We start from the raw sequence: 22,848 nt of genomic DNA on the forward strand, positions 1-22,848 counted from the left end.
CGATAAATATGATGATTGGGTAAAACGTTTTGAAGGAAAAATTTATCTAGCTATATAAATAAAGGGTTAGGTAGGGACAGGGCGAGGGGGTGTGGAATATAGAACAAAATGGGAATTCGCTGCAGTCCCCCCCTTTTCCTCCTGATGTGCCAGCGCAGGTGAATTGAGGGGGTGGCGGAGATTTTAAATAGAAGATGGCTGTCAGTTTTTGATTGCAAGTAGGGGAAGTTCTCTTTTTTTTTTTTTTTTTTTTATTTTATTTTTATTCATTTATTTTCTTATTGGCGGGAGGAGTGTAACAGCTGATCATAATTTGCAGCATAATATAAACTGGAAAATTTAAGCAGAATTTCTTACGGTTTACTACTTCGCAAAGTTCAGTTTTATTTCTATTTGCAGTTAAATAAGAAAATATAATAACCTAGAATAACACGCTTTGACTTTACCTTTATCACCCGAATTGAAACGGAGGACCTGATGACCATAGATCTATTGATAGTTTCTGACTTTTTTAAGGGGACTCGTACACCTTAAACCCCTCATGATCTTCGAATATGTAACTGTTGCGAGAATTGGGATATTTTATTTGTTTTAAAAGCAATTACTTCCAACTTTTTACAGCTGACTACATAATATAGCTGCTTTGGAAACTAGTAACCAGAAAGTTTGTGTTGCCACAAATAGTTTTGCAATTTAATCATGTTTGTGACAAAATACTTCGCTGTGTTTCCACCTCGAGCGCATGATATTTTAAAAATGGCTAATGGTACATACTTGAGATTTGATGGAATTCTTTATATGGGCACTATTTTCTAACTGAACCGACAATCTGATGAATATTTTAATATTAAAAATTTTATGGACGAAAACATTAAAAAAATTTTTAATAAAATACCTTTTATAAACTCAACTCAAAATAAAATAAAAATTTAGCGTGAAATTTTTAGAATTTTAGGTTTACAGTAGTTTCCAGATGTTATAAAAGCTATATATTAAATATGGAATTAAATTATGAAACAGAGTGTTTTAAACTGTGCGCGCAAGTTGGAAACATGACGAAAAATGTTGTCACAAAGCGGATTAAATCATAAAAATATTTGCGGCAACACAAACTTTCTGATGACTATTTCAGAAAGCAGCTATATTATGTAGTCAGCTGTAAAAAGTTGGTAGTAATTGCGAATAATTAGCAGCTGTAAAAAGTTGGTAGTAATTGCGAATTAAAATAAATAAGTTATCCCAATTCTTGCAACAGTCACCTATTCGAACATCTTATGGGTTTTAAGGTGTATGAGTCCCCTTAATACTTAGTTAATTATGTGTATGAATTTACAAGGTATTTCTCCGGCCTTCCTAGCGTACCTTCGTGGTGTAGTGGTTCTGCACGCTGGGCCGGTATTCCAGAGGTTCGTGGTTCGATTCCCGGCGAAGGCGTTTGCTCATTTTTCATCTTGCCTGCGTCAAAAAATACCTAATGTCTCTACAAATTTACATAAGTTTACGCGCGTATCAACGAAGGTGGAGGTGTGGTGTATTTAATTATGGCAAAGCACACTAGGGCTATTTGCCTAAGGGGAGGGATGCCTTCGTGGAGGACTTTCTAAGGAAAACTGGCTTGTATACACGTTACACATGGGGAAAACCACGAAAACGCCCATGCAGCCAGCCCGTTCGCGGGATTCGAACCTCGGACCGAACTACCAGTGTTCAGCAACTTTACCGCTCGGCCGCTGGTGGGCCGCATCAACGAAGGAAGTCTTCTTAAAAAGTAAATACAGTAGAATTCCAATTATCCGAATCAATTGGGACCAGACTCCATTCGGATAATTAGATTTACCGGTTAAATTTGAAATTGCCCTATGCACTCCTTTCACTACCGCTAGATGTCCATCCCCCCTCGTTTCCAAAACTCGAAATATAAATATCTATATTCATCCAGATTTAGATGATTTTCTTAACATGTTTTATAAATTAAACAACGAACAGTGTAGAAAATGTTGATAAATACCAAAATCTGAATAAAAGTCATTTTTTTATATTCATAAACTTATTAAATACTTAACGATAAATAAAAGGCTGATCGCATCTCCCCCCGCCCTCTGAAATTATGAAATTCCTCCCTGGTCGAGAACACACTGCTCGCTTTCAAATCTTCGAGTTTGTTATTGAAAAATTCAGTAAAATTTTACAAAATATGAAATAAATGATAAAAAAGTATTGTTGCGTTATTTTCTTCCTTCCACGTTCGTGCGGGGTTCGTAGATTTGGAGTGAATAACGACGACACTTGATGAAGTATCGAAACACACTTTATTTGCCAGTATTGTCAAGACAGCTCCAAAACACGTTTTACAGTCGTCGAAGATCTACTATAAACACGCTGACACGATCAGCGACACAGCGTTCAGGTTATCAGGCTATCACAGTGGAGACAGCTTCCTGCAAAGCAGCCGACTCTGCTTTCCGGATTACAGCTCCCGACTCTGCTCGGTCGTTCTCGGAACTCCACGTACTCTCGAGACTCTCCACGCTACAACTCGCGATGCACTCGACAACACACGAGCACAGCTCCCGACTCTTCGGTTCAATCCTTCCCGGAGCTCAACACGCTCTCCCGACGATGCAGTAACCGCGATACACTAACAGACTCCTTCAGAGGACTCGACGACCCACTCTGCACTCGCTGCCCGGCTGTCAACTCGATCGACTCCGCAGGGATTGACTCGCTAGACGAGACACACTCACGCTCGATGAGAGACACACTTCCTCTCGATGAAGCATACTGCAGACCAGCACGGTTTATGTAGCTTTCGGCTTGTGTTCGAAAACATTCTGGACTAAACCGGTAAGAATTCGTTCCAGAAAGTTCTCCAACCAACCGTCCATGGTATATTGCGAATTTTGTCGCCAAATGGGCGATTTCTCGCCAAATGTGGCAACCCCGCCTTCCCTTGCCATTTTATGGCAACCCTAAAACTGCTTTGCGGGGAAGCCATCTCACCGCGATTTTACATTTCGTAGCAGTATATAACATCATTCTATGAAAATACTGGATACAGCAGAACGATTATCCGAATGGGAACTTGACCCCATTCGAATAATCAAAAATTCGGATAATTAGATTTTTTCCGAAGAAAGGGTTTATGTACACTTTAATTAATTACTGTACGTACTGCATGTTTAAATGGAAGAAAACACTGTTTTTAAAGTAAAAGAGGTTTTAATTAACTAAGACGAAAAGGCAACACTTTTACGTACAGGGTTGGATAGCGTTCTGTAGTGTTCTTACAAATGCCGAAAGTCACTCCTTGCTGAACATCTCGGTCAAAGGTGTTCGAAAGACACCGTGCCTGCACTTAAAATTTCTTAGCCAGCCGTTACTTGCTTTAAGGATGACCAGCCAAGCTTCTGTCCTAAGATCTTGGCTTTTTCACAAAGAATAGGACCTGAAATTGGGTTTTCCATAGAAAGTTGCTGCAAACACCACTTGAAAACCACATCTTCTAAATTTTTGTTTGTTGCTGCCTTCATTGATTTTACTGAAGAACTTCCATCTTCGTTTTCAAGCAGAGACACGGGGTTAAAAAGTGGAGGTTTGCTCCTTTGAATGTCTGAAAACGTTGATTGTCCAACATTACGTTTTCGTCTCAATTTTTTTTCGTAAATTCTGAGAGCGATTCGGGTAGTCGGAGTCTGACAATTGGAATCGTACTATACACAACCTTCTGATATACAGGAATTGAAGCAGTTTTTATTAGCCTTACAGAAATCAATAAGCTTACTAAGACTCCAGCAGCATCGATAATTCTGATGTACGTGGCTTAAGGACTCTTATTAGCAGCATCAATAATTCTGATGTACGTGGCTTAAGGACTCTTATTAGCAGCATCAATAATTCTGATGTACGTGGCTTAAGGACTCTTATTAGCAGCATCAATAATTCTGATGTACGTGGCTTAAGGACTCTTATTAGCAGCATCAATAATTCTGATGTACGTGGCTTAAGGACTCTTATTAGCAGCATCAATAATTCTGATGTACGTGGCTTAAGGACTCTTATTAGCAGCATCAATAATTCTGATGTACGTGGCTTAAGGACTCTTATTAGCAGCATCAATAATTATGATGTACGTGGCTTAAGGACTCTTATTAGCCTGTCAAAAGTCAGCAAACGAACTGTAGGACTCAATAGATTCAGTATTTTATTTCAGTATGAGAAGTTTTTGAGCGAAAATCCTCAAAAGGATAGTCGTGTATTGTTGTTTTTGGAGCCCCCCCCCCCGGGGGTCGACGGAGAGAACTCTGCGAAGCTACTGGCTAGGATCAGTACCTAGGCAGTCTCGGCCACGGGGTATAAAATTTATGAACTTGGTGGTTCTGAAGGCCCTGGGAAAGGTCACTTATTGGCCGGCCTCGGGGTCTGGCATGTTCTGAGCGGTGTGGAACCGTAGCCGGAGCGCTAGTTCCCCTCGGTTTGCTGGGTAACGGCCCACTGCGACGGGCTCGCCCATACGACTTGCAGGAGCAATTGACAACCAGTGCTGCCTGGTGTCTTATCCAGGTGGTGCGCTGCTTCCCTGGAAGAGTAATAGTGGAGGTTGAACCTCCACGAAGTGCCCAAATGGGGAGTGGACCCGTAGTGTGATTGAGTTCACGGGGCGGGGCAGCCAATATTGTTGTTGTTGTTAAGTAGGAACATGGGGTGCATGAGATGCATAAGGGGACATTCATAAGAACATATCTAAGGTGACACACATTGGATGGCGTACACATACTTATGAATATAAGATACATAGGAGCATATTCAGTTACATGTTACAGGATGTTGCGAGATATATGATACAAGATGCTGTGGATACAGATATATGCAGATGCCAAGATACACAATACGAGGTGCAGAGTGATATAAGTGGCAGAAGGTAGGTACATGGTAGAAGGTGCATGGTACATGGTAGAAGGTGCATGGTACATGGTAGAAGGTGCATGGTACATGGTAGAAGGTGCGAAATAAGATGCATGATACAGGGTTATGCGAGATATATGTTACAATATGCAGAAAATGCAAATATTGGCAGATGCCAGGATGCACGATACGTAGAACATAAGGTGCGGTAGATACATAAGGTGACAAATATAAGGACATGCATAAGGTGGCATACACATACTTAAGAAAAGAAGGCTCAAAATAGGTTAGAAGGGCAATAGTGAAGGTTGAACCTCCACGAAGTGCCCAAAGGGGGAGTAGACCCATAGTGTGATTTAGTTCATGGGGCGGGGAAGCCAAGAACCTTGTTGTTCTTGGAGCACTGGCTCCACAAGTAGGCGAGTAATTAAGCTCGCTGAATAGTGAAAGTTCGAACTGGGCCTGATCCTAAATAAACGGGTGGCTTTGTAGAGGCATTACGAATTTTTTGAAGCAGGAACTAAAGAAATGGGGAATGCCTTAACCAGGAATCGAACCACGGACCTCTCGAATACGCGCCGAGTGTGCTGACCACTACATCACGTAGGCATGCTAAGAAGGCGGGACAAATACCTTACATACTTCCCCTTTCAAAAGGTGACTGGGGATTAGGGGACCCAATCGCCAAATCCTGGGAGTGGAGAATCATCACCCAACACTTTTTTTAGTTTGGGCGCCATTGTAGAGTCATTAGGATTTTTTTTGAAGCCGGAAACTGGAGGAATGTGCAGTGCCCTCGCCGAGACGCGAACCATGAACTTCTCGAATACACGCCGAGTGTGCTCACCACTACACCACGAAGACATGCTAAAAAGGCGGGAGAAATACCTTATAGCTTCATAATTGGTTTTCAAGGATTTCCTCATGTGTAACGTGCATATGAGTCAGTTTCCCTAAGAAATTTCTCCAGAAAATCATCCTCAGGCAGATAGCCATCGTGTAATTTGTCTTATTTTAATAACCTAACTTCTGGGAGAAGCGATACAGAATTAATTTCAAAAGACTAATCATTATTTTGTAGAGTCCATTGGACTTCTAGGAAGCAGGAAATATGAAAAAAATCTAAGATACTCTTCCTGAGATTTGAACTCCGAATCTTCCGATTGTTAGCCGGACGTGCTACCACTTCAACCATCAAGGAATAATGTGAGAAAGGAGAAATATTTAATTATAAACGTTTTGGTAATTCTATCAAGGGAATATTCTTAAAAATCTAAAATTCAATTTTTTTTTTTTTTAAACTTGCTGATCAAGAAGTTACGTCTTTTTTTAATAGAAATAATTTCTGATAATTCTTAATTTTTTATCTAAATAATTTCCAGTTTTGTGATTAAAATACAATAACACGCCGAACAAGTATTAATTTAGAAGTCAAACGACAAAAATCAGCGTTATATAAATAAAATGCCGATTTTTGCTGTTTGACTTCTAAATTAATACAGTAGTAGTTACTTAATGTGATTTCAGTTAATATAATCAAACAGGTATTATTTTGAAATTATTTGAAATCCTGTCTAGTTGTATGCAAACACATTGAAAATTCCTCGCTTATTGTAATCAAGAAGTCATTTAATTAAAGATCGAAATTTTTTCTAAAATTAAATCGGCAAAGAAGATGGTTTTCCACATGAATTCAGAATTGTCTAGCATGGTAGAAGTGGTTAAACTTAGCACATGGCTGATTTGACATGGCTGATTAGTTAGCACATGGCTGATTAGTTGACGGGGCGGGGAAGCCCCGTGAACTAATCAGTGAACTAACCCTTGAACCCGTGAATCCGTGAACTAACCCGTGAACTAATCGTGAAACTAACTCCCCGCCTCGTGAACTAATCAGCCATGTGCTAGCTAATCAGCCATGTCAAATCAGCCATGTGGTAAGTTTAACCACTTCTACCATGCTAGACAATTCTGAATCATGGAGGCGCATAAAGTGCAATGACCTGAAAAGATGATCTCAATATAGCACAAATGAAATTAGAATGAATGGATGGATTTTCAAATGGATTTTTTTTTTTTTTTTTTTTTTTTTTTTCCAAATGGAATGACAAAATGAAAAATAGTATCCTTTTTGGGTATCAAACGTAAAGCGCACAAAGAAAGATCTTCCTGAAACGAGTCCTTCCCATTGATTCGATGTCTATAATTCAACTCTTTGATCAAGAAATCATTAAAAGTGACTAAAGATTATTATTCTTGTGAGGCGAGCAGTGGGGTACAACATAATTGATGGACAATATGGATGAAATAACCAAGTTAAGAAGAAAAACTAATATGGATATAACTTAATTAATTATCCTTAATATTTTTGGAGGACAAAGGTATTAGTAATACTATCAAAATCGCAATAACAGCCCTGTATTTAGCGTAAGTATACTAAAACACTCAATCGATTTCGAGGGCAGCTAAAGGTCCCTCCTCATCAGGGGAACGAAATTCCTAAAAAGAGGAATTAATTAAGAGGAAAGAGGAATTTCTAGGAATTTGTTCTCCTGATGAGGAGGGACCCTTAGCTGCCCTCGAAATCGATTGAGTGTTTGAATATACTTACGCTAAATACAAGGTTGTTATTACGATTATGAATGTCACATTGGCGTGTTTCTCTAGTAATACAGAGGCTGTTCACACATTTTTTAGACGATGTATATTGTATTCACAAAACTAAATTACATAAAATTGTGTTTTAAAGGTTCTATTTGACGTCCCTTATTCTGAACTATCTTTCGACACCGAAATTTCCAGGATAATAATGCCTTTTGAAGTGGCAGAAGAGATATTCTATCCCATTACTCCACAGCAGCTTTCCAGAGTCCAGCTAGGGTTTGGGGACAACGTTTGGATAATGCAGATTTTAAAAGTCCAAAAGCACAAAAATCCATAGGTGACACATCGGAGTTTGAGTTGGGATATCACTGAAGGGCATACGGCCTTGATACCAGTTTTTTGTTCTATTTCTTTTAGGAAATTTACAGTCGACTTTGATGTGTGACTGCTAGCTTTGTCCTGATGGAGTCTCCCAGATGGATGGCACTGTGGGTAAAAGCGATGGTATTTCATTCAGAAAAATTGGCGATAAAATATGTTCCTGATAGTATTTGGAGTTAATCTTGACATTTTTTTTGCACTCTCTTTATTTTTAACTTGCCAGTATAAGAAAAGCCAGCAACAATCATGAATCCCTTAGAAAAACTTTCTTTCGATTCTTTGAACCATGTATTTAAATTTTTTCTCCCCTTTTATGATAATAAATGGCTCGTTTTTTGTTTACACCCATGCTTCATCTATTGCGACAATTGTTTCCATTTTTTTTTTTTTTTTTTTTTTTTTTTTTTTTTTTTTTGTTTTGTTTTGTTTTGTTTTTTGGATAAGTGTTTCTCATACTGAATTCTGCAGCGTGTCCTGCGTTGAGCGGTATGCTTTGGAAGAAGACGATGCACATTGCGTTTTTTCGCTTTCTTAAGATTTAAATGAACGTTTATCATTTTGTTTACGGTGGACACCGAGCATTTTAATGATTTTGCAACTGTCCTATGACTAGGGGGATTTTCCTTTAACATTAAACAACGTACCTTTGCAATAGTCGAAGATGTCCGTTTTTTCCTTGGATACTTGTTTGGAATTTTTGTCCCACTTGAGGCTCCAATTTGACGTATTTTTCCTTTCTTGTTGATGATATTACCTATCGATGCTTTAGATATCACAAAACCATGACTTTCACATCGTTTTTGGATAACGGAGTATGCATATTTCTCTTCGAAAAGAGGGTTAATGTAGCCTTCGAACCCCTGCTTTGTTAAATTCGCCATTTTTAATAAAAACAGAACTTTCAAGCCACAGACGATCATTTTCACTTTTAAAAACATAGTACAATTGCAATTACTTCTTTTGCAGCAAACGAGTTTTTATTACCGCCTACCAAAATCGTCTAAAAAATGTGCGAACAGCCTCTGTACTATCTTAAGCCAACTACAACAAATTCAAAATATTTGTACAGATACGGTAGATCTACATCGCGAAATTCTGCTACTTATTAAAATTCTCAAAAATAATCTAGTACCTAATCGCTTTATTAATCATTGCCTTAAAAGGGCAGGCGTTAAAGTACTCTTTCTAAATCATTTAACTGATAGGGATATGAAAATTTGTTCCTAAACCTGAAAAGGCGGTTAAGTTGGATGACTTATCAGTTGGGGGTTTGTAAATTGCGTAATTACTGAATTCATGGTAGATTAATGTAAAAAATCGTTGTTTTCTGGCATTTTCTTATTCCTTTTTGCTTTTATAAAAAAATGAGAATATTTCAGTACTCTAAGTCTTTTAAATAGCTCGTTAGGAGTGAAGATTACTTCTTCTTTTCTTCCTCGTTCCGCAACGACAATTAGCCAGAAATTAATTCATTTCCTTTCATAGTCTGTATAAAATCAAAATTTTAACAGACACATTTACACTCGCAATCAGTGACCCGATCAGTGACGATAATTACTTAGTGTATTGATTAATTTTCATTTTCAAAGTTTCCATTTCTATTTTTCATGATTAAAATTCAAGTTTCTTTTAGAAAAAAATATTTTCGGGATTCAGTTTCAATGCTTCTGAGTTACTTCATTCAGATACAATTCTACTAACTTTATATGAGATAATAAAATCAATACTACTTTAGTAAATAAATAAATAAATATACTTTTAGTGTGGTCCATTGCAACCAATAAGGGAGGTGTACAAATACATATTATAGGATTCCCATATACAAAATTTCAATGTTCTGAGGCTACTCGTTTTTGAGTTATGCGAGATATACATGTTACGGTGAAACACCGAAATCTGGAGAATGTCGACTTTCACCGGTGAATGTCAACATTCACATAGTCTCTTGGTGTATGTCCGAAATATTTTCCAAATACTCTTATTTCTGACTTACACCGGTCAATGTCGACATTCACCATGTACTAATGGTGAATGTTGAACATATAACAATATTATATTTTCTTCTCCGTCATTCAGTCGCGAATAAACGCACTCGAGACTTGAAATAAGAACTTAAGAACATGAGAACCCAAAACACACAGTACATTCAAAATGAGAAAGGAAAATAATAGAAGTTAAAAACTTACTTAATTATACAGTCAGTTCTAAATGAGAAAATAAAATAACAGTCATAAAAAACTTACTAAATTATGTGATTCAAATCTTATTGATTGAACAACTTAAACTATTATGGCACTTTATGACCTCTCTTTTCGATTTTCACCAGAGCATATCTGTGATTGTAGACATACACCGGTGAGGGTCCGAATATACAAGAATGTAGTGCAATATTCCATCTTTCACCGACGTATTTGGTGAATGTTGACATTCTCCGGTGAAAGTCGACATTCTCCAATTTCGGTCTTTCACGGTAACATATACGTACGTACAGATGCCACGAAAACATCTCTTCTGAATACATTTTAAATCAGTTTTATAATTCGTTTAAAAGGAGGGAGGGAAAAAGAGTGCTTCTTTCAGTCCTTACGTACAGATGTCACGCCAAAACATCGTTAAACTGCACTCGATAACGGTCAGAATGGATATTTCCGTTGAAATATGATACCCGGAATTTTTCTCGATTACAATACTTCCTTTACTTCGTACAAGGAAGTAAAAATTTGGCAGTTATTGGGTTAAAATGGCAGCTGTTCGATTTTATAGCAATAAAATTCAGCATAGCATAAATTTCTTTAAAAAAAAAAAAAAGGCCAAAAGAAAATTCCTGAACTCGTCTGCCATTTGCTGGCGGACAATGGCCTGTCCAAGCCCAGGATTTTCTGCCAGTTCTACCTGCCGTTAGATGGCACTGAATAGATAGTAAAATAAGACGTAAACATCAATACGGGAGCGATCATGGCTCTAAATCTGACCGCACACAAATTCCTTGCGGTCAAAAGTGTCGTCGGAGCGGCTTTTGTGAATAGAGGAGGAGGTTCATCCGCACGTGCAGAGATCATCTCCGTTAAATCTCCTACACCCCTCACCCGCAGGGGGAAGCATCGCACTCTCACCCTCTGTTAGCTCCTGCTTTTCCCACTCCCTCGATACCCCTCCCAAAACGTTTTGCCGCTTCGCTAAGTAACGATGGAGTTAAGGATATATATAAGCTATACGATATGGATGGGGGGAAAATGGCTTTTTTCTCTCTTTCTGTGCTTTTTATTTTTGTTTCGCCACCGGTACAAAGGCTATTGGTGCAAATAAAAGCTGTCGGGCTCTTCCTTTATTATTGGACCCCTTGTACGGTTTGTACGGTTGACGTAGTCTTATATTGGTTTTCGATATGGGGAGGGATTTTGTTAGCTAAAGATGGCATTTTATTATTTCCGCCCCCCCTCAAAGGGAAAAACACTCAAAGACGTAAAATAGCCGGCTTTATGGGATACAGTCTTTTCCCGAATTAGACTTTATTCTCCGAGATTACAAGTATTTGAATCATTTGGCGGGTACCGTGATAGCTGGTTTCAAAATACAATTCAGGAGTAAAATGCCATCAGTGGAAGAGAAAATTAAATGCATTACGTACAGATGCTACGCAAAAACATGTTGGGACAGTGTTCGATATACCACAGTTGCGGATAAGTGGAGGTTATTTAAAACAGTGGTCTCAAACTCGCGGCCCCCAAAGCAGTTTTATCCGGTCAGCAAAGACGTTCGGATTATGTTGTACAGTTCATCACTTTTATTCTGCTAAAGTAAATCTAGTTCAAAGAACAGAAGTCGTAAACTCAAGAAGGGTTAACTACCCTTTATTTCACTCAAAATAAGATTGACAGTTGGCTCCTTTCTTCGGGCTTACAAAAAAGCCTCCATTTGCGCTTGAACTCAAAAATAAGAAATAAGAACTAACTATAACTAGCTAAGAGATTTAGTCGAAGTTAACACAACTCTAAAGTACTTGGCCCGTAATCGAAACTATCCGGCAAACTATCAAAAGGAACGTACAGTAGAATTTCAATTATCCGAATCAGTTGGGACCGGACCCCACTCGGATAATCAAAAGTTCGCATAACTGGATTTTTACCGATGAAAGGATCTACGTACACTTAAATTACTGTATGTATTGTTAAGTTGAAAATGGGAGAAAAAACTATTTTTAAAGAAAAAGGCGGTTTTAATTGATTAAAATGAAATGTCAATACTTTTACGTACAGTAAGACCCCGCTTAACGCGGGGGATACGTTCCATCAAAGTAGAGCGTAATGCGAAACAGCGCTAAACGAGGCTATCTTTACATGTAAATATTGGGGTTAGGGGAAGATGGCTAGGAAATTGGTTAGGTATTAAATTTAAAAAGTATGTTTTTTTAATAAAAAATAAAACCAAACATTTATTTCTTAAAGCCTAAATTAATACCACATTATTATTTCTTGCAAAAATAAAAACAAAATATAAATAACAAAACGAATATTCTTAAAAAAAAATAAATAAAAAAATAAACAAATAAATAAAATAAAATTCTCAGTCAGTCATATTTAGTTAGCCTTCCGCGTTTTCAGTGTTCTGCCTTTTTGTGACAAAAGCATCTAATGTTGTTTGCCTTTTTCTTTTGCGTTGTTCTCTTAAAAGTTCTTCATAAACGGATAGAGCATCTCTAACATCACGCCTTACTTTTGAGCTCCTGTCAAAATTCGGATCATTTTCAATGAATTGATCCATTATTTCAGTTATGGTAGACAAACTCCTTTTTACAAACGCCATCGAAAGTTCTTTTTGCTCTTCTTCTGAATGACTGCTGTCAACATTTTTGTTTTCTTCTTGTTCAGTTAATTCCTTGAGCTCATCATTAGAAAGACTAGCCGCTGCTTCTTGAATTATTTCTTCGACATCTTCCACATTTACCCCTTCAAAATATGTCTGTACAATACCGCACCAAACAAGAAATACAAGTACACTCTTTCGGATATGTATTTGAAATCTATCGCTGCATAATATTTCGGGGAATCCCCGTATGTGGCGAGCGATTTCGTGGAATCCCCGGGTTGAAATAAAAGAGCGCTAAACCGAAACAGCGCTAAACGAAACAGCGTTAAGCGGGGTATTACTGTACATGTTACATAGCGCATTATACAGTACTTACAAGTGTTGAAAGTCATTGCTTGCTGAACATCTCGGTAAAAGTAATCTGACTGTCTTCATCCGTTTTCGCTCTTCCCCTTGATAATGAGAAGTCGCAAGTGGTCACATTCGGTTTGAAGTTCCATCCACTTTGACGCAATTTCGAAGACCGGCAAACGCTTCACTGGCGGATGGTCCCGTGTCTGCTTCGACTTCGACATAAAGGTAAACTTCTTCCCCGACACTTTCTTCTCTCACACTTAGAATTTGATACTCACTTAGAATTCTCACACTTAGAATTTCACATCACTTAGAATTTGATACCCAGTCTCTGAAAAACATAGACCATCTCTTCTACTGCAGCCTCAGCAGTATCCTCAACTGTATCTTCTGAACATCCAGGAATTTTCAAAAGAACGTTTCTTAATTCCTCAAGTGACACGTCATCCTCATCTTCTCCTATCTCTTCTCTTTTCTTGAGCTTCTTTTTCCTTCTCTTCTTCAGATGATTCTGAAACTCTGAAAGTGATTCGGATAATTGGAGTTCGGATAATTGGTGTTGTATACTGTAATAATATGGCAGAGCGTAATAGCAGTAAGAGAGACTTAGCCCAGAGGCAAACTTGCGCTACTCACGATTCCTAGCCCCTTTCTCTTTCGAAGTATGTATGTGTAACGTGTATACGAGCCAGTTTCCCTTAGAAAGTCCTCCACGAAGGCATCCCTCCCTTTAGGCAGATAGCCTTCGTGTGCTTTGCCATTACTGAATAATCCACTAATCCACTTTCGAAGTAAGTTGAACTTTCCTTTAATACTATCTCTTACTCTTTTGCATTCGACATAATTCTAAAAACTCATTCTCGCAGGGAGTTGTAAGTTGAAACGAGATAAGGTGGGAAAGGTTAACCTTTTAACTGTCATGCCCGAGATTATCTCGGGCACAGCGCTGGTGTTCGAAAATGTCACGCCCGAGTATTACTCGGGGTAATTTCTTTTTGAGTGCATTGTATTGTTATACCCGAATATATATCGGGAGACGTTTAGTTCGACTTCATCTCTTTGTGAAACCCGACTGTATCTCGGGAAAAGTTAATGTGCGCTCAGTTCAATAGATGACAGCACTTTACTGAAGATTTCAAAGGTTAGAGGTTATAAGTTCTTTGGTTCAAAGTGCACAGTTATTGTTGTAAAATGGCGTCCAGTTCTTTGAAGCATTATATAGATGATTTAGATTCTTCAACCGAAGATGAAGGATGTGTGTTTGATGAGCAGTATTCATGATACTTCCATGGTCAGCCTCAAAATAAAAAAGAATGGAGATATACTCAAGCCGAAGATTGTTTCTAATTACAGTCTAACTATGGGTGGTGTAGATCGCTGTGATTAGGAAATATCCTTTCATCCAACAATCCGAAAACGTCAGAAAAAATATTATAAAAAGATATTTTTACATTTACTAGATAAGGTACTCTGGAACTCATATTTGCTGTATAAAAATGTAGTTGGGAAACGTATTACATTTTCAGAATTTCGAATTTAAGTTGTAGAAGAGCTTTTACATAAATATGATGATGCAGCTTCTGGACAAAAGAATGTTGGCAGACCACCTACAATAGATAACCCTGCCCGTCTTACTGAACGAAATTTTATATCCCATATTCCTCCTACACCTGCGAAACGTGAGCCTAAAAGGCAGTGCAAAGTGTGTTGTTCGAAAAAGGATAAAAATGGGAAAAAGATAAGGAAGGAAACACAATTCTGGTGTAGTGATTGTGGAGTTGGTTTGTGCTTGGAAAAGTGTTTCCAGTTGTACCACACAAGACTGAATTACTGAACTACTAATTAGTATTCACTTTTATTTATTTATTTTTTAGAAAATAATTAATTTTTTTCATTTTTGGAAAATAATGCTCCACTAGAAGCGAACTTTACAACTGCCCTGTTGAGTGGCAGCCGCCTCAAGCAAATATGCAGTGGCTACAAAACTTTAAAAATTTTACCCATGCACTTCAAAATATCAATTTTTAACTACTTAAGTATATTTTATTTTTTACTAAACATTTGATTTTTGCAATAAAAAAATTTGACAATTTGTGTGCCCAAATCATCAAAATAACTTGACAGTTAAAGGGTTAACTAAATTAAAATAAGTGTTATCAAATTGAAATATAATTGAAATCTAATTTAACAATGTATCTGTTGCAAATACGGTATAGTGAATATTACGAGATATCAGTTATCTGAAGTCCAAATTTGCATTACATTTATTTCCATTAAAAAGGAATATGAATAATGCATTTAAAAATCTACAAATGCAGCTAAGTAATTTACAACGTTATGTAAATCTTATTCAAAAATTTGGAGATAAACAGCTCACTAATTTTTATTCGTTCTTATCAAAAAGTAAATAACCTCAATTCCGAATTTTTGCATCAATAATAATCGTTCTGTTTGGTAATACTGTTATACATGAACAGCAATTTTTTTTCCACAAATGAAATTTAATAAGAAAAAAACCCGATTGACCAATGAGTATCTACAACCCATGATGGAGATAATGTCTAGTAATTCTAGCCACTTTATGAGAATCCAAACACCATCAAGTGTTAAGCGGTAGTAAGAATTGAAAAAGTTTCTAATATTTTTCCATACAAACATACAATGGTTCAAAAAAATGATCGAACACTTTGAATTTTTGTATTCTGTAATGAACATAAAAACAAAAATAAGAAAAGAAAATCTGAAAGGTTTCAGATTTTAAATTACGCCCAAAGGGGCGTTCCTTTAACATTTTGTCTGTTACCCTTATTTATTAAATATCACGTTCTTCGCACTTAAACTATAAAATTCAGTTCAAGAGCAATGTCGCAAAATAGTTTTAAAACGAGCATATCTGTAGAATTTCCGATACACAGTTCCGCGTGCTGGAGATAAAAAGTTTTTTTTTTTTTTTTTTTTTTTTTTTTTCCTGTTTCCCCGTAGAGTGTTGGCATTGCTCGCTTTTAAATCCTTGGGGTTGTAACTCAAAAATTCGTTAAAGTTTTACAAAATATGAAATCGATCATAAAACAAATTTCAAATTTGGTCTTCCACATGCCCATATTCGTAGGAGGATTACGTCATTCAAAATTCGATGGCTCTAGGTACCGTTGTTTTCTCACAATGAAATATACATACATTTATGCAGATTTTTCATTATTTAATTTCTGCCAATATAATGCAGGACTCTAACATTGGGTGGCAACAGTTTGAAAAGTGTTTCGTTGTTTATAGTGAAACAACGCAAAATCGCAAAACGAAAACAATACTCCTTCAGGGACAAAGCCCCTTTGGACTAATAACGAATATTTTTTAAAAGGAAAATTCGAATTATAAAAGCAAGCGATTTTTAGATCGTTGCTTAGCTTCTTTATCCAAACTAATGCCATAAATGTCGTTTTTATTTATTGCAAAGGACTTTTATTAGAAATTATGAAAATATCCGACTAATTTTGTGGTATCTGTTCTTTGCATTTTAGCCTGAAACGTTATTTTTTAAATTTTTCAAATTTATTTAGTACGAAGAGAGAGAGCTAAAAAAATAAATATTCGATGGGAAAATATCCTCTTTATTTTATTTCAAAGCTTTTCTCCTAGTACATAAAAAAATGTAAAATATTATAATGGCCGATCATTTTTGTGAGATATTATGTATTTTTATACGCATAAATATGCGTCGAAGAAAAAATTAATGAATAAGAGAAAGAGACAAGGTTTCTATTATTTATTTTCAGGTTTGTTCCATTTAGTAAATTCTTTCTGAAAATTTGGGAAAATTTCATAACTTGTTAACTTTTAATTTACATTAAGGTAAGTTATTTAATGAATAATAAAAGCATGTTAGAATTATTTGAAAGAAATGTCAGTCTAAGAATTTAATATTACAGGCATTGGAACTCCAGAAAATAAATATCAATTACACTTTTTCCCTTTTAAGACACTGTTATTTTTTATGCAATGTTTGATAAATATTTAGTAAACTAAAAAAGTTATATGCATTTTTAATTTGTTTTTAAATAAAGTTTTTCACTTTGTTTGAAAAAAACAGTCTGGCTTGTTAGCTGTTTCAGATGTTGCAATTGGTCCACATGCAATCTGAAATCGAGACCATTAGTTTAAAACACATGTGCATTAAGTGATATATCTGCATATATAAAGAAAAAAGTCTGTTTCGCTAATAAATCAATCACTACTATAGCTATCGTCACCAAACTTTCTACAGTTCTTTTCTGGGTTCTGGGAAAGGTCCACGACCAATTCCCCCCCCAAAAGTAGCTAAAATCAGAGATATTAATTAAAAACTCTTAAAGCACTCATTTTCGCCCTCATTTTTCCAAGTGGCAACAGTCTCAAACGCTGGAGATAAACATCTACTTTATTTCGAGAAGTGTTGCCACTGCACGCTTCCAAATCCTAGAGTTTGTTCATAAAAAATTTATACGTTTTACAGTTAAAAACATATAGGATTGCCGAACATTAAATACATTATTCCCGATTCCAAAAATTCGTGGGAAGCCATTTCGACTATTCCCATCTTCGTACGATTTTAATTCGCCGAGATATTAATTTAAAACTCCGAAGACACTGATTTTCGCACTAATTTTTCTGAGTGGCAACAGTCTCTCGCGCTGGAGATAAAAATGCTTTATTTCGAAGAGTGTTGCCACTGCTCACTTTCAAATCGTAGAGTTTGTTAATCAAAAATTTGTAACATTTATAAAATCTATATATATATAAAGAAGAATATCTGTTTATGTGTTTGTTTGCGTTATGGATTTCTGTTCAATTCTGATCCATTTTTTGCCACATTGAATCGACTGAAATTGAATAAAGATGGAATATTGGGCGGAACTTGAGCTTTTACAACAATTTGATTAGAAAAACGAAAATCATTAAAAACTGCGTGCCATTGTTGCTGATATAATGAGAGAGAATCAGTTTATTTTTCTATCGAAATTTTTTCTTTGATTTCCACATCGCATCATAGTGAAGAATGTATATGAATCGTATTTTTTGCATCGTTATTGGAGAAGGATTACAGCGGTATCGTTCTCTCTGTTCTTAGATACTCTCAATGTAACTTAACTGGCATCAGGTATTTCTGGTAGTTCAAAAATAAACTTGCAAATGGCAACAAAATTTATCCTTAATGTATTATTATATGGTCCTATGAATAACTCAAAAAAAAAAATAATAATTATTTAGATTTTTAAATTGTAGGAAGGTTATTGTAAGAAAAATTATACGTATTTCTAATGTAAGTTTTCCGTGCTCCTGGACAACAATAGCATAAAATGTTGTTTATAGAACATTACAAAAATATTATTTCTTTAAATCTGAACTCATTATAGTATTTCATTATTATTTGAGTATTAAATTATACTTAAAATTAAAAAGTAGTTATAGAAGTAGTAAAGTAAAAAAAAAAAAAAAAAAAAATCTGAAATGTTTCAGATTTTAAATTACGTCCAAAGGAGCGTTTTTTAACATTTTGTGTGTTACCTTTCTTTATTAAATATCATGTTCCTCGCACTTAAACCATAAGATCCAGTGCAACAACAATATCGCAAAATAGTTTTAAAACAAGCCTATCTTTAGAATTTCCGATACAGAGACTCACGCGCTGGAGATAAAAATGTTTTTTCTGCACAACGTTGCCATTGCTCGCTTTGAAATCCTTGAGTTTGTTAATCAAAAATTCGTCAAAGTTTTAAAAAATAGGAAATCCATCATAAAACAAATTTCAAATTTCAAATTGGGTCTTCCACATGCTCATATTCGTTGGAGGATTACGTTATTCAAAATTCGATGACTCTATGTACCGTTGTTTTATCACAATACGAGAAATATACATACATTTATGCAGATTTTTCATTATTTAATTTCTTCAAATATAATGCAGGACTCTAACATTTTGTGGCAGCAGTTTGAAAAGTGAACCGACATTTATGAGTCCGACGCAAAATGCCAAAACGAAACTAATAGTCCTTCGGGATTCAAATCCCTTTGGACTAAAAAAAAAAAAAAAAAGGAAGTAATACCTTGATTCAAAAGGTGAAATTCCGTCAAAGCCATGCAAATATACTCCATTTAATACTCCTGAAATGTACAAATTGTGATGTTAATTTACGTACATGCATTTACATTTTATATGCATTTTTATTTTTGTTACTTTTTTTTGCTTAAGTATATTAACCAATATGCATAAAATTTATTACTAATGTTCGTCTATTACACATATATATATGTAATAATAAAATTCTATAATCAAGAATACACTTAAAATTCTAACTGTATGTTCTTTTCTTTTTTAATGGCGGCTTCTCTTATTTGAAAATACGTGGAATTAAATCCACAGCCCCGTAGTAAAGTTGTTTTTCCCGCCTTTTCTACACGTACAGTTATAGAATGTTCTGGAAATATTTAAAGCAAACTGGATTGGCTGACGTCATTTCTTGGAAGCTCCGCCTTTCCAGAGGCTATAAAAGGACTCGCAAAAGAATATCGGGGCTTTTTCTTAAATGTCACGATGCAGTAAACTTCATGCAAAAAGTTATTAGTAATTCTTTTTATTTACTCCGGATATCTGATTTTGTAACTGCTATTTCTCCTGAATAATAATAAATGGATCCTGTTTTTTAAACTTATCGTCTGATAATTTAAGCTACGACTACATTTATGATTCTTCACCAATCTTTTATTCTGGTGTGTGTGTGTATTTAATTATGGCAAAGCACACTAGGGCTGTCTGCCTAAGAGGAGGGATGCCTTTCGTGGAGGACTTTCTAAGGGAAACTGGCTCGTATACACGTTACACATGGGGAAAACCACGAAAACACCCATGCAGCCAACCCGTCTTTTATTCTGGACAAAAGCTGGTACATCACATATGTATATATATATTTTTTTTTTCCAAAGAAGGGCAAACATTCTTTTTATTGCTACTTAAATGCTATGGATTCATTTTCAGAAAAAAAAAGTATTATAACTAGGTAGCACTGTGGATATTAAGTTGCTAATATATTGTTACGCAAAGTTCATGCGAAAATTAATTTTTAATAATGTCAACGAAAGGCAATGATTTTCGAATTATTTAATACCCGAGATAAAACATTTATAATATATTTTTATCCAGAAATATTTTGGGTAAAATTCACAACGTATATAAATATTCGATTCATAAAATAAGAAAGAAAAGAGGTGGAAGCATATGCATATATGCGGTATATTATCCACAAAGCTTTCTCTACAAAGCTTTTAATAGAATTTCTGATTTTTTAGCAAAATCGCTGGTAGCTATTTTTTCCCTCCTTTGACAAGATGTAGCAAGGTGTTACAGAATTGCTAGAAGAGAAAGCGTTATTATTCATTGTTGAAAAATGATTTTTCAGTTCGATAATTTGATTGATAACATGCCACAGAGATTTAAAAAATGAAAAAAAAAGTATATAAAAAAAAGTCTGGAAGGTTTCAGGTTTCAAAGGTCTTCGGTTACACTGACTCCTCCTAACCCATTTTTTGTCTTTTTTGTCTTTTTAGCTTTATTATTAAGCACCATTTCCTCGCACTCACGCCAAATACAATTCAACATAATATTCAATGTATTTTTTAGTCTTTGCTCTTCTACATATCAATGTTCAGTTTTCTTATCATGATCTCATTACAAAACTTTCTTTTTACTTCCTTGTACGAGGTAAAAAGGAACTATTGTAATCGCGAAAAGTTTCAGGCAGCATATTTCAACGAAAATATCCATTTTGACCACTATCGAATGCAGTTTAACGATGTTTTTGCGTGATATCTGTACGTGAGGACAGAATAAAAGACTCGTTTCCTCCAAAAAAATTATAAAAATGCTTTAAAATGAATTCTGAAGATGATTTTTCGTTACGTCTGTACGAACGTATCTACGTACGTATCTCCCATAACTGAAAAACGAGTAGCCTCAGAGCGTTGAAATTTTGTATATAGGACTGCTATAACATGTAGATGTGCACCTCGTATTTTGGTTGTAAACGGCCGCACCAAACGTATATAAATATCTTTATATATATATCCAATCTCTTACCCGGCTCAGTGATCTTAGTTTCTTGACTCTTATATGTTTGTAAATTGTAAATTTTTTTTGCTTTAAAAATGATTGAATTATGTTGTTCTTATCTTCCGGTTAAGGTTTTTATGCCTTTAGTAAATCTCTATGCAATATTTGTACAATTATCAACAATTTAAAAGCTGTTTAAGTGCGGTTAATTTTTAAATAACATGGCGGATATATTTGTTTACATTTGAAACAGCACAATTGTAGATTTGTTGCCAATCTAGGGAAACTAAGCTTCGCAACACAAAAATAACGCCTTCATTTATTATTGCGAATTAAATCATGCTTAATCCTTTCTGGAATTTTTTCGAGGAAATAAGTGTTTAAGGTTTACTTCGTAATTTTTAATTACGGTTATTTGAGGTTTTATGTATTTTTGCCTTGTTGTGAAGTGAGAACTGAATTAATTGGATGAGAAATACTCAATCGTCTGTGAAAAACTGTTCCTTTTCTGTTTTGTTTGCTTAATTTCTTTCATACATCCTTTTAGCTTTATTATAGTATTTGAATAGAACATGTGGCAACGATAATTCTTCAAATGATATAAATTTTGTGCATTCAGAGTGTCGTTATAGTGAACAAATGTAGTGAATTTTAAAGAGTGCATTTACTCTATTGTGGTTTATGCGCTGTCGACGAAGTAGATTTAATTCAATCTAATCAATTTAAATGAAATTCAAGAAAAAAAGCGTATAATTTAATATTCCGTACAAGGAAGTCATGTGGTGTACACATCAGATTTTTTATTAACGTTTTATGTGCTTACTTTATTTATTAAATATCACGTTCTTGGAGCTTACCCCCCCCTCCCCGCGATAAAATTCGATTCAACGTAAAAATCATAAAATATATTAAAACAGGATATCTTTAGAATTTCCGATAGACAGTCGTTAAAGTATTAATTAAAAACTCTGAAATATGAAATAGACAATAAAACTAATTCCAGATTGGGCTTCCAGGTGCATATGTTCGGGTGGAGGACTACGTTGCTCAAGATTTGAAGACTCTACGTACCGTTGCTTTTTCACAATGCGAGAAACATACATACATTCATTCAGATTCTTCATTATTTAATTTCTTCAAATATAATGCAGAGCGGCTACAATTTGAGAAGTGATACAATAACTTACACACACGAGACACAAAATTAACTTTAGAAAATTCATCTACAATTTTATATCAGGGCCGTTCCTAGCGGGGGTTCACAATCAGGGTCTCGCGATACCACGGCTAAATATTTTTAATTCATTAAAATTATCGTAAGTACTTGTTATATGTAAGTACTTTTTATACAATTTGTCATATGTAAGTACTTAGTGAGTATGAAATAAAAGTTTTATTAATCATTGAGGAGCATTTTTTTTTGGGGGGGGGACGGCAATCGTAGGAAAATACGCGGGTAGCAATGGCCTAGAACGGCCCTGATATCGAATAATAAAATATCTGAGTGAGAATCTATGAATGAAATTGTTATTATCTTTATACGCTATTATCTTTATAAATTTATCAAGACAGCCTCACGCTGTTATGATTTGCGATATAAAATTGTAGATGAATTATTTAAAAAAAAATATTTAATTTCTTGTTCCCATGTAAAAACTTTTCTTTTCTTTATTAATGATAAATTTCTTAATTAATGATAATTTTATTAATGATAATTTCTT

This window comes from Stegodyphus dumicola, chromosome 2, assembly GCF_044657685.1.
Source record: "Stegodyphus dumicola isolate Sdum_Otavi_A_Nest chromosome 2, ASM4465768v1".
NCBI classification, from domain to species: domain Eukaryota; kingdom Metazoa; phylum Arthropoda; class Arachnida; order Araneae; family Eresidae; genus Stegodyphus; species Stegodyphus dumicola.